General features: G+C 38.9%; 1 long non-coding RNA gene across 2 annotated transcripts; it reads left to right on the forward strand.

Moving 5' to 3' along the window:
* The first annotated feature begins 4,515 nt into the window (after window positions 1-4,515).
* On the forward strand, window positions 4,516-12,026 carry LOC123375615. Of its 2 annotated transcripts, none has more exons than XR_006581530.1 (3): window positions 4,516-4,596; window positions 10,862-11,026; window positions 11,489-12,026. It is a non-coding gene; the product is annotated as an uncharacterized LOC123375615 (long non-coding RNA). The 2 variants fall into 2 exon arrangements; XR_006581531.1 differs by lacking the exon at window positions 4,516-4,596 and adding an exon at window positions 8,827-8,886.
* Window positions 12,027-12,418: the final 392 nt, after the last annotated feature.

Consider the following 12,418-nt stretch of genomic DNA (forward strand, 5'->3'; position numbering starts at 1 on the left):
CTACCTGAAAGGGGGTTCCAAAGAGGATGGATCTAGACTGTTCTCAGTGGTAGAAGATGACAGAACAAGGAGTAATGGTCTCAAGTTGCAGAGGGGGAGGTTTAGGTTGGATATTAGGAAAAACTTTTTCACTAGTAGGGTGGTGAAGAACTGGAATGGGTTACCTAGGGAGGTAGTGGAATCTCCTTCCTTAGAGGCTTTTAAGGTCAGGCTTGACAAAGCCCTGGCTGGGATTATTTAGTTGGGTTTGGTCCTGCTTTGAGCAGGGGGTTGGACTAGATGACCTCCTGAGGTCCCTTCCAACCCTGAGATTCTATGATTCTATGATTCTATGATCCACAAGCCAAAATAAAGAAATAAACCTGATCGCATTTATTTAAACATTCCCTATTCAATGATTCCATCTAGGTATGGAAGATAAATTTTCATACCTGGTTCAAACCTTACACGGCATTCCTGCTCTGTGTCCCTACAGCCCAGAGAGCAAAACAGACAAAGAGAAAGTTTCTTTCCCAATTTTAAAAAGTTCTAGCCTTCCCATTGGTTCTTTTGGTCAGGTGCCCACTTTTTTTTCTTTACCTGAGGGACTTTTTAACCCTTTATAGAAAAAGCAAGTAGAGAACAGCTACCAAGAGAGATTTTATGGCTAACTGGCTGGCTGGGTGTCCATCAAAGGGAGCTATCCCCTCCCCTTTATTTATCACACATGTGTTGGCTGAGGTTCACTGTGACAGCTATAGAACCTGAGTCCAGGTAGTTTACTCCCTCCATGGAGCAGTGGAAAGACCATTAGGGAGACTGTGGGTCATTTTCATCCTCAGCTCCTCCAAGAGATACACAGCAATACACTGCCCTATGCTCAGTGCAGACTAATTCATAATCTAGCCCAGGGGTAGGCAACCTATGGCACACGTGCCGAAGGCAGCATGCAAGAAGATTTTCAGTGGCACTCACAGTGCCTGGGTCCTGGCCACCAGTCTGGGGGGCTCTGCATTTTAATTTAATTTTAAATGAAGCTTCTTAAACATTTTACACACCTTATTTACTTTACATACAACAATAGTTTAGTTATATATTACAGACTTACAGAAAGAGACCTTCTAAAAATGTTAAAATGTATTACTGGCACGCAAAACCTTAAATTAGAGTGATTAAATGAAGATGCGGCACAACACTTCTGAAAGGTTGCCGACCCCTGATCTAGCCCTAAATAAATACTCCTATTATTCTTTGTATTATTTTATTGGTCTCAACTTGTTTGCTCTTAAAGACAGAGAGACTGGGATATGCATGGAAAATCTGAACTTGTGGGCTTGGGAGAAGTGGAAGGGGATTGCAAAGTATTTTGAGTAAGACATTTGGGTCCTATTGTTGAACTTTTTGGTTTTTTTCCAGAGAACACCAGACAGTCTGATAGTTTTCTCAGATGTGAACTGGATTAGAACTGAGCAAAGTTAAATAAAAAAAAAAAATCTAACCTGCTTGATTCACTTTTTTTGTCTGCTTATTGAAAGGGAACAATTCAAAAGAAACCAGAACTCTAAAAGATGTGTGAAACAAAGATAAAGGTAAAACATGGGTTTGTATCTTCTAAGAACAATGTGAGACAATTTCATTCATAATTTTGAAACAAGACTCCAATATATGTTGTGCTCAGGGAAAAGTCTGTAAAGGGATTTGCAAACATTATCAGTGAAAAATGTAGAGCTATAATGTGGGACAATTCTTCTCCTTTTGGTTGAAGAAAAAAATGCCCACAGCAAAGTGGGGTGAGTTGTCTTATTTAGGGTACATATACACAGGAATAAAAACCCCACAGCATGGCCATGGCTGGCCTGGGTCAGATGGCTCAGGCTTAGGCCGAGGGGCTAAAAATTGCTGTGTAAACACTGGGGCTCAAGCTAGAACCAGCTCTGGGATCCTCCACCCTCACAGAATCCCAGAGCTCACGCTCCAACCTCAACCTGAATGTCTACACAGCAATTTTTCAACCCTTGCCCCGTGAGCACAAGTCAGCTGACCTAGGCCAGCTGTGAGGTTTTTTATCCTCATGTAGACATATCAACAACTCCATACATTTGAAGGGTATCCTCAATGTGAGGAGAAGGAGGCTTGATCTGCCGGAAGTTGGAGGGTCTGGAGAACTGGAGGAAGGAAAACACACAGGGAGACAGGGAGAAGGAATAGTCTGGAAAGAACAGGTTCTATTTCTGTGCACTCTGGCAACTTCAAAGGCAACGAAATAAATTGGATTTAGTGGATGAGAGGTAAGCTCAACTGAACACGATGAGATTCTTAAAATCCTTCATCAAAACCTCTCCATTTTATATACAAGCAAGATGGATGCACAGAATGGAAGATCGGTCACTCAGGTGTTCTGAACTGTGTAGTACCAGCGATAATTCTGAATTTCCTGGATTTCTAATAGGACCAATCAAATGAAATAATATATTATTACTCTGATAACAACATTCACTTAAGGGTGGGCCAGATACTTGGTGCAGGTGAAGTTCCCTTTGTATTACTCCAGCACTTAAAGCTGCTGCTAGGGGATTCCAATGATGCTGTAAAGATGGAGTATCAGGGGCTAGAATCCACCACATGCTGACAATTCTCAGCTGGCAGAATGAACATAGACTCCTTGTACCTCCCCACTGCAGCTGCTCTGAGTATGAGGTTGCTGCAGCTAACAACTTAGCTCAAGAGCTGGTCAATTACCACAGAAAATTATTCAAAGAAACTATTAAATGGTGAATGCTGATAAAATTACTTGAATAACGTATTCTACAAATTGTATCAACCAGCCTTATTTTGCAACATTGTCAAAAGTACACAAATTACAAAAATATAGTATATTCTTAAGGGGTTTTTACCTTTAAATAAATGATAGATATTTATATCCTTTACCTATTTAAACTACAGTTTTTCATCTGGGAGATCCTGGTGGTATTAATAGTTGCATAACTGCAAGTGTGTGATTTAACAGCTTCATACTAATGTCCTCAACAAGTTGTGGCAGGCCAAAAATACAACAGAGAACAATTCACAACTCTGTACTTTGGATGAGAAATTATAGGATATAGAGGTGGAAAAATACAGGATACAACTTATACTTTAAGGCAATGGCTCTCAAACTTTTTTACTTGTGACCCCTTTCACATAGCAAGCCTCTGAGTGCAACCTCCCTTATAAATTAAAAACACTTTAATATATTTAACACCATGATAAATGCTGGAGGCAAAACGGGGTTTGGGGTGGAGGCTGACAGCTCGTTACCCTCCATGTAATAACCTCATGACCTCCTGAGAGGTCCCTCCCAACCCTCAGTTGATAACCCCTGTTTTAAGGGGCCTATCCAGCGTCCTCTTCTGCAGTCAAAGAGGGCACCAAGGCAATAGAACTAGTGGGCTTGCTGTGCACACCCCTATAAATAGCAGAGGTAGGAAGTATGCAGGGAAATGTGAATGTGATGCTTTTCTCAGGGCACTCAGAACTACAAGCCACTGTGTTACCCCCTGCCTTAATAAGAGTAAGCTTTACTGGATATTAGATTGTCAGCTCCATCTGCCTCACCAACAAACTCCTAGAGACTCTGCCTTGCAGGTAACCATCAGTGAACCCCAATTCCAAAGTTCCCCAGAGATATCTCACTCCTGTGTCCATTTCCTCTCATGGACACTCACAGAAATTGTTAAGTTTGCTGCTTCCAAAGAGACAGTGTACACACCAGCCTAATAGGTTAGCTGGGGACTCTCTCTATACTTCAATATAACAGCACTGAGATGGTTTGTGGTAAAAATCTGTCTAGAGCAGGTTTGGTTTGCCCACTGCCTCTCAAATACATTTAAAGAACATATTTCCAGCATACATACATAATATTGTGTACACAACCTGTACATGCCTCACACAATGAATTTTCAGGACCAGTGTGACAGCAGTTTACAAGGTATACTTTACATGACACCTCAGATATCTGTTATGACAATAGTGTGTTTGGGGTTACAGAGTGTGTCAGACCTAATATGAGTTACTGTAGAGTGGGCCTTCTCCCAGTTGGCACTGAGTGGCTCTCAGGGTCACATGGGGGTCAGAAGATCCATCACTATGCAGATCCACCCATCCTCCTCACTGTGGGGAATGGATGAAGGACCAATTAAAACTACTGAAACCAAGGGAATAGTCCCATAGGTTACCCACACGTTGAGCAGGAAAAGGATTCCTTACCTACTCCACTGTCTCCCTGCATCTTCCGAGTGCCTAGCCCAACTTCTTTGCTTAACTCAGTATCTAAATGCACAAATACAGACAGTTAAGGAAAATGTAATATACTAGGGTCTCTGTTTCATTCCAATTTTAATTCCACTACTCCATATGAAACTGGAAAATTGTATTGGAACAGACTGGAAGGCATTAAACTTTAACTGACAGGAAATAACCACTTGAACTCAAGACCTGAGAGGAGAGAGCCATAAATTGCCTCAGATCAGGAACCATTTTCTCTATCAGCTACAAAGAGAGAGACTTCACCCTCAGCCATACAGAAAGGCCTTTCATCCAGTCTATGATATCTTCTCTCTGTGCCTATAACAAACTGAGGTATTTTTAAATTCAATTAATAGGGAAACCCTTCCCTAACTAAAGTCATCTGGTTTGGTTGAAACTACTGAGAGGAAATAGGGGGTCTGAGAGCACAGTAGATTGGCTGGATGTTGAGGCTTTCCTTTTCCTGGGTCATTCCCCCTCAGCTCAACCCAGAATAGGAGTGGCATAGGAGCCACCATTCTGGAATGGGGGAGCTGGTTTAGCCAGCTTTGTGCTGCTTTGTCCAGAAAACAGCTCAGGCCACCATTTGTCTCAAGATATTTATTTTTGAACCCTGAAGTGCAGGGAGCAAGCTCAAAACTCGAAAAAGGTAAAAGCAAGTCTATCCCTATATTGCTGCTGCTGTGGTATAATTTCATTTGTTTTCCCTCCTCTAAGTTTAGGTCAAATCCAGACTGCCTAGGAAGCAGTACTGCAGAAAGGGATCTGGGAGTCATAGTGGACCACAAGCTAAATATGGATCAACAGTGTAACACTGTTGCAAAAAAGGCAAACATTGTTCTAGGATGTATTAGCAGGAGTGTTGGGAGCTGCAGGCAGCTGTGCAAATGTAAACAAATGGTCTGTTGGCCTGCCAGAAGATTAGCCTGACAGGCTGCAGGTTGCCCACCACTGGTCTAGATAATACTTAGTCCTGCCATGAGTGCAGGGGACTGGACTAGATGAGGTCCCTTCCAGCCCTATGATTCTATGATCATTACCCAAGTCTCCATAAAAATGTTAAATACTTGAAACACTGATAATTACTTTGATTTTAAAAAAACAAACCAACCCTGAGAATTTAAATTAAATTTTGTAAACTAACAAATATTTGTGAAACTTTAATTAAAAAAAAAAGTCCCACAACTCTAGCTTTTATCTTTTTTTCCCCACCAGGCTTTGTTTTACTTTTGTGGAAATTGTGTGATACTTTGGCTCCTCTCCTTACAGGAATTAACCCTTGTTTTTTGAAGTCTAGTTTTCTAGTCAATATGTCAATAACTGCCAATGTGGCTTTTTTTTCTGAAAAAGTCTTAGTAGGTAATAACTCTTAATCTACTATCAGCCTGTTCTTTCCTGCTTAGAAAAAATGGTTTCATTATATTTAATGAAATGTAAGTAGGATGCTATAGTAGGGTGGCTTGCCCCTAGGGCTAGAAGGCTGGGCATTAGTCAACTCTGATTACTAAAGGATTCACCTGTGCTGTGTTATCACCCTTGATGGGTCCTGATGGCAGCAGGAACAGGGTGGGGAAGAGAGGAGGGATTCAGGAAGCTGTAGCAAAGACTATAGAATGAGGAAAGTCTTCTCCAGGGAAGTCTCTGAGACCAGGGGAGTTATCCCAGCTAGGAGCCTACTAAAACAGGAGCAAGACCCTGATATTAGGGGTTGAAAATCAGAGCCAGAAGATAGAGCTCTAGCCAAGTAAAGCCTGGGAATGGTGATAGAACTGGGACCCAGCTCTGGGAATAGGGGTTTTGGGCTCCCTACTTAAGAGGAGAAAGCCAGTGAATAGCTATTGAGGCCTGGAGAGCCAGTTTGTACCCAGATGACTATGTCTGTAGCCATTACATAACTACAAGTGTTCAGGTTCTTATTCTCTAGGCTATTAACTATGTATGCATTGCTCAGAAACAGTTATTTAAACAACCTGCTGCAGTAAGTTTCTCTCTTTCTATTTTTCATTGTCTTCCAGTTCATTGGTAAACTAATTATTACTACTACTGAGAGATAAGATGGATGAGGTAATATCTTTTATTGACCAGCTTCTATTGGTGAGAGAGAGAAGCTTTCGAGTTTACTCTTCTTTTGACCTGAAGAAGAGCTCTATGTAAGCTTGAAAGCTTGTCTCTCTCACCAACAGAAGTTAGTCCAATAAAAAAATATTACCTCACTCACCTTGTGTCTCTCATATCCTGGGATGGACACAGTAACAGCACTACTGCATATGAATTTACTACTAACATTTTTGACTGAAAGTCTGTTATTTCCATGAAAAAATATCTTATATACATTCCGTATAGATTTTGATTTTATAATACAGTTTTAAAAACGGTTTAAAATAACTGACATGATTTCACCCTACATCCCTTTAGAATTGTTCTTACTGTTAATTAATATGGGTGGGATTTTCAAAATTGCCTAAGTGACTTAAGAGGACTGGAATGGAATGAAACTTGGGCTCCTAAGTAACTTAGGTTCTTTTGAAAATCCCACTCTGTGTATAAAGAAAAGGAATCTCCAGGTATACTTCTGTAATCTGATTTTACTTGTTCATTAATAATTGTCACTGTGCTACAGTTGTAACATGGATTTTTCACTAGTTGCAGAGAGGAGAATAAACTGGAAGCATTATGCTATGCAGTGGCGGTGTGAGGGGGAATAAATGCTTTCTGGGTTATGTCAAAAATTAATAGCTATAATTACCAGCCAACACAAAGAAGAGGTTTCCCCTAATCTATATCTAGCTGTAAAATTCTGACATCTGTCTGGAAATTCCATTTTATTATGTAATGTATTGGAGCAAATCAGCAAATATAGAGCCAAGACACAAGTGCTACAATAAATGGAATTTTCATGACTGCAAAACCACTGTGGTAGCTTTCAACTGCTTTAAATAAATCAGAGAATAAAAATGTATAAACTAAAATCTAGTAGTTGAATCTGTATTTCCATAGTTTTTTGTATGGTTATTTTCAACAAAACTTTGGCGTATAAGGTTCTTTGTTGCAACACACATTCATTAAGATAGGCAAAACACATATTACCTTATTACTTCTTCATTTTTCCCATAATAATATACATAAGGATTTAGAAATTCCAGGAATGAAGGAAGGTTATTCATCTCATCAAGTATGTTCTAGTCATTTTGTGAATATGGCAAGCCAGGAAAACACCCAATTTACTTCTCATAATGCATTATAATATGTATTCTATAGAAGCAGTTAGTGACAAAATACGTATGAATGCTGAACCCATTCTATCTCTTTGCTAACAAGTACTGTACTTGTGTTGGTGAGGATGACACATAATTAAGTCAGTGTGCAGTAAAGGTACAGGTTTCAGTAAACATTCACTTTCTTGGTCTATTATGGGGCAAAAAAAAATAAGCAAAAAATCAAGGAACCATGATATGGAACACAACTGAAAATGGGAAAGTCACAGACGGATGAGATGTGTACCATAGAAACATAAAATATTCAGACTGTGTCTGCATGTATGGGGGAATGGATGTCTGAAATAAATTTAAAAGGCAAAGAAATTTCATGTGTGCTATGCTACTTCAGCCTGGCTAACTGCTGGTAACAAGCCACTGATGCATGTGCAGGAATTTTACTGAATACTTATTTAAATAACCAAACAGAAGTTTAAGATGAAATTTTTTGGAAACACAAAGCTTGAAAGATTTGCTTTACAAATTCAATGCTTTCACTGTATAAACATTCACGTTACAGCTTTCAAACTTTCACAATTCAGTGCCAGACTCAGGAATTGGAAATTGGCCTAAATGTTTCACCCTGTGTTTAGAGAATCCCTGATCCAGTTTTGTGATAATCATCTGAACTAATAAATTGAAATGAACAGTAGGAGAAGAGAAACTGACAAATGCTGAGAGGTGAATTTAAGAAGTGTGTGAGAAAGGAACCAGTTATATAAAACTGTCTAAAAAATGGTTTCAGAGTAGCAGCCGCGTTAGTCTGTATCCGCAAAAAGAACAGGAGTACTTAAGGTGCCACAAGTACTCCTGTTCTTTTTGTCTAAAAAATATCCTCTAATAAAAACAGAAACTCATGGGAGAGAAGTGTCAAAGTTGAGAAATTACACATGCAAAAGACAGGAAAGTCAAATCTTATGGTTCCTACAGCAGCATGAATTTGGCCATATTGTACAATTGTATATTTTATGATCTACTCTTTAAGTCATTAAATCTAGGTGAGAAGAAGAAGAGAAAAGGGAAGGGTCATGACAGTCACATGTATAGTCCCACTGACTTCAGTGGGGCTCTGCATGGGCACAGCAGTCTGTCCATGTGAATCACGGGGCAGAAGCAGCATCTTCGAGATGCATACACAGTATATAAAAAAGGTCATTCTAGTTTTATGTGCCCATTTTAGGAATAGTTCATCCAGACACCAGTGTAATTCTTATTGAAAGTCATATCAGTATCTAGAAAACTTACTCATTGGACAGGGTTCCTGATTCATAAATTTATTGCATTTCATGATATTTGTTGTTTCTCTTAAAGCTCCCCACCTACTAGAGTCAAGAGATTGCTGAAGAATCTCAGTCTTAATTTTTTTAAAGTAAGTTGTTAACCTTCATGATTGTAGAGTAAAGCTTGAAGACATGAAACAAGTGCAGCCTAGGGGCTCAGAAAGCAGAAGACAAATTAAAACACTCACAAAATGTATTATAACAAAAATTCATGATTTGGGGGGCCTGACTTACAGGTTTTGAATCTTTGGGGTTGGCAATACTTAATGTAATTTTTTTTTGTGGTAAGAAGTATCATAATATCTGGATGGTGCGTGCGCTCCACGGAGTATGTCCTCTAGAGAATGGTACTAGAGCAGTTCTGAGAAGTCTGCACTTCATCCAAATGCTGGTTTCCTCTACTGGGTTGAGGCTGGACTAGGATTCTTTTGGACCCCTCATTCCCTGCTCTATGCACAGGGCTAGGAATGGCCAAGTCTTTGTGGGAGGGCCCAAGGTTAGTTACATTCCTATCCCTGCCCCACATAAGTGTCTGCAAATGGGAAAATAACCCATCATTTGAATGTAGATGATAATCATAGCTGGTGGTCCTAATAATCAGATTACTAAATATGAGCATGATTTGTTCTGTCATGCCGCACCCAACCCAAACAAACCTAGAATTTAGAGCCTGCTCCTGCTCCCTTTGAAGATAATGGCTAAATGACAATTGATTTAGATGGGGTAATAGTGGGTCCTTACCCCTTTTATGGAGGATTCCCCTCTTTTCCACAGATACTGGGACTCTTCACCCCACCTTCAACTCATCTTCTGGGGGGCCCAGTGAACTAATAGACAAACTTCTCACACAATAAATGTACTTTACTGGCTCAATGTGCCCTCTGCCCCAGAGTTTAAGATTAGTCTAGTATCTGGGATCAGAAGAGTAATCTCTCTGCTGCTGAAAATGGAGGTCAGAAGTTAATCCATAAACTCCCTTTAAAATGTCTTCAGGAGAAATATGAACCCCACCTATCTTGCATCCTCTCTTGAAGATGTGGGAAAGGGCAATAGAATATATGATCATTCCTTGAGGAGTCCTGCAGGAGGCAAAGGGCAGCCGGCATCTCCCAAGATGTCAATGGGAAGTAGGGAACCTGACCCAGATTAAGAATTTGGAGAGAAATATAGAAGGGAAAGGATTCTTTGTGGGGTGGAAGCTCTCAGGAGAAAATATAGGTTGTCTGTCTGTCTTTCTTGTTTTGTAACTCTGTACTATTAAACAACTTACCATGTGTGAATGAAGGTATAAATGCAGTGTCTTTCTTTGCTGGCTGGCCATCAATTTCTATAAATTAGACAAGGAAAATTCCTGGCATCATAATGAAATTGTCCTTTTTTTTTATGTCATGTCCAGACAGTATTTGGGGAATATACTTAAAACTAAATTATAAAACGAAGTCCTTTTATAAAACCAGATACCAATGGGTCAGAGAGAAGAAGTTTGTTATTTGGGATACATTGCAATAGAGATGCTGTTTCTTTAGAGAAGCTATTCCTTATGGGATATGATTCCTTTGTTGTTGCAGTGATGTTATAGCCTTGTCAGTCCCAGGATATTAGAGACAAGGTGGGAGAGATCATATATTTTATTGGACCCAACTTCTGTTGGTGAAATAGACAAGCTTTCAAGCTTACACTAAAAACTTTTTGCTTTCACGAGCAGATGTTAATCCTTTAAAAGATATGACCTCACCCACCTTGTCTCTCTCACAGGTCAGCTATAAAGCCTGATCTTCCACAATAGTTAAGTGTTGCAGACCAAGAAGTATTCATAGAAATGTTCAGAATGGAAACATTGATCTTTGCTAACAATATTTTTCCTTGTGTATTCACTGTGGGTGAAATTCATGCCAGTACAGAGAGATTGGGCAAGGTCTTCCACACCATTTAAACCCCAGATTAAGATATTTTTGCTGTGTTTGGGAGGGTTTGTTCTTGTAGTTGTTTGTCTATTTTGCCTTCTCCAGCAATGAATTAAGTTTATTACTAAGTCAAATACTTTTATATTCCTGTACTTTACAGAATAAAATGGATAGAAGATTCCTGAGGATGGGAGGATGAATCAACTCTAATACTTTTTGCAGGGATCAAGTTGAGAAGAAAAACAAATGTTGCTACTCTCCCAAGTTCCTCCTATGATGACACAAAAATGAGACAGCAAACTAAGATGCCAATGAAAGTGTATAGGTAATGATCCACACAGTATAATTATCCAATTTTTGCTTGTTTGCTTTGATAATAGTAATATAGCATGAACCTTTACATTGCAGCTATTAGACTTCAAAGAACACCCAACTGTGATGAACTGGAGAAGTTCTGGCATCTCCTGAAGCTAATAAAAACTTCATTCAAAACAGATTTAGTCATCTGTGATAGAGAACTCATGTTGAAATATTATGTACAAAATATGTTTTGTTTCAAAATACCTTCTAATGAATACAGACTTGTCTATACACAGAAAATGAACCAGTTTAACTTAAATCAGTTTAAAATCACATCTTTAGTAAAACCAATGCAAGTTTGTGTGTAGCCCATCCCTAGGTTCTGTTTGTTTGTTTGTTTGTTTGTTGGGTTTTTTGAGTCTGTATTTTTTTCGTATGATTGAGTAGTTTTTTTAGCATGATCTGCCAACTTTTTTTTTCCATTTAGGGCTGCTTCCAGAACCCAAGGAAGTCAATGGAGATTTCTACTGACATCAATGGAAATTGAATCAAGCCCTCGGAGGGAAACTCACTTATTTTGGGATTCTGTTTACTGATTCCGTTACACTAGTAGGACTAGAAAGAATACTTGGCTAGAAAGTCACCTCTTAATGCCTGATTCACTTAGGTTTTATTAAACCAAGAAACACAAATCAAAGATTAAAGGCACTCAGTAGTCTCTGGAGTTTTAAAGGGTGTCATTCTGAAAGTTGATGTTTCTTCTGTTTATCCTTTGTACTGTAGAGCAAGAGCTCTTTTTTTTTAATCCATTAGGCAAAACCAAAAGAGCTATGCTTGAAAACAAAGGAATTTTTAGCCCTTCACTTTGATAGGATGCCAATATTAATTTTAACTTGTAGTTTGGGCTAACGATTATGCATAATTATGTTCCACATTACAAAGGATATTGAGATCAGGCCCTTGTTTATGAAGCATTATAGTCTTACAATCTAAACCGTAGTAGTCATATTCTCTGATAAAGTGGCAATTTTTCTGAGCAGGCAGAGAAATGGCTGACACTAATACCAAATTTGTCAATTTGTTTAATTACATGTTTGAATCACTTTTTTTTTTTGCATTTAAAATGAAACATCAGAAGGACTTTGTACGTGTGCAGTAATTACTGACATTACCTAAAATATATTTATGTAAGTGAATGATATATAATAAATCTGTATCTTGTATTAGTTATAGTAACAAGTCCAGATGAACTGTTTTGATCTACTGGGTAATTTATACACATTTTACAAATATGTTTTTCCTGCCCTTGAATCCAGTGGGAAGGAAGGAAGAAAGAGTAAGAGACCTAACTCCATCCTATACAAACTTCTAAATCTGCAACTGGAACTTGGAACCCTCATATTCTCCAGCCACAAGC

Source organism: Mauremys mutica, chromosome 8 (assembly GCF_020497125.1).
Source record: "Mauremys mutica isolate MM-2020 ecotype Southern chromosome 8, ASM2049712v1, whole genome shotgun sequence".
Taxonomy (NCBI): domain Eukaryota; kingdom Metazoa; phylum Chordata; order Testudines; family Geoemydidae; genus Mauremys; species Mauremys mutica.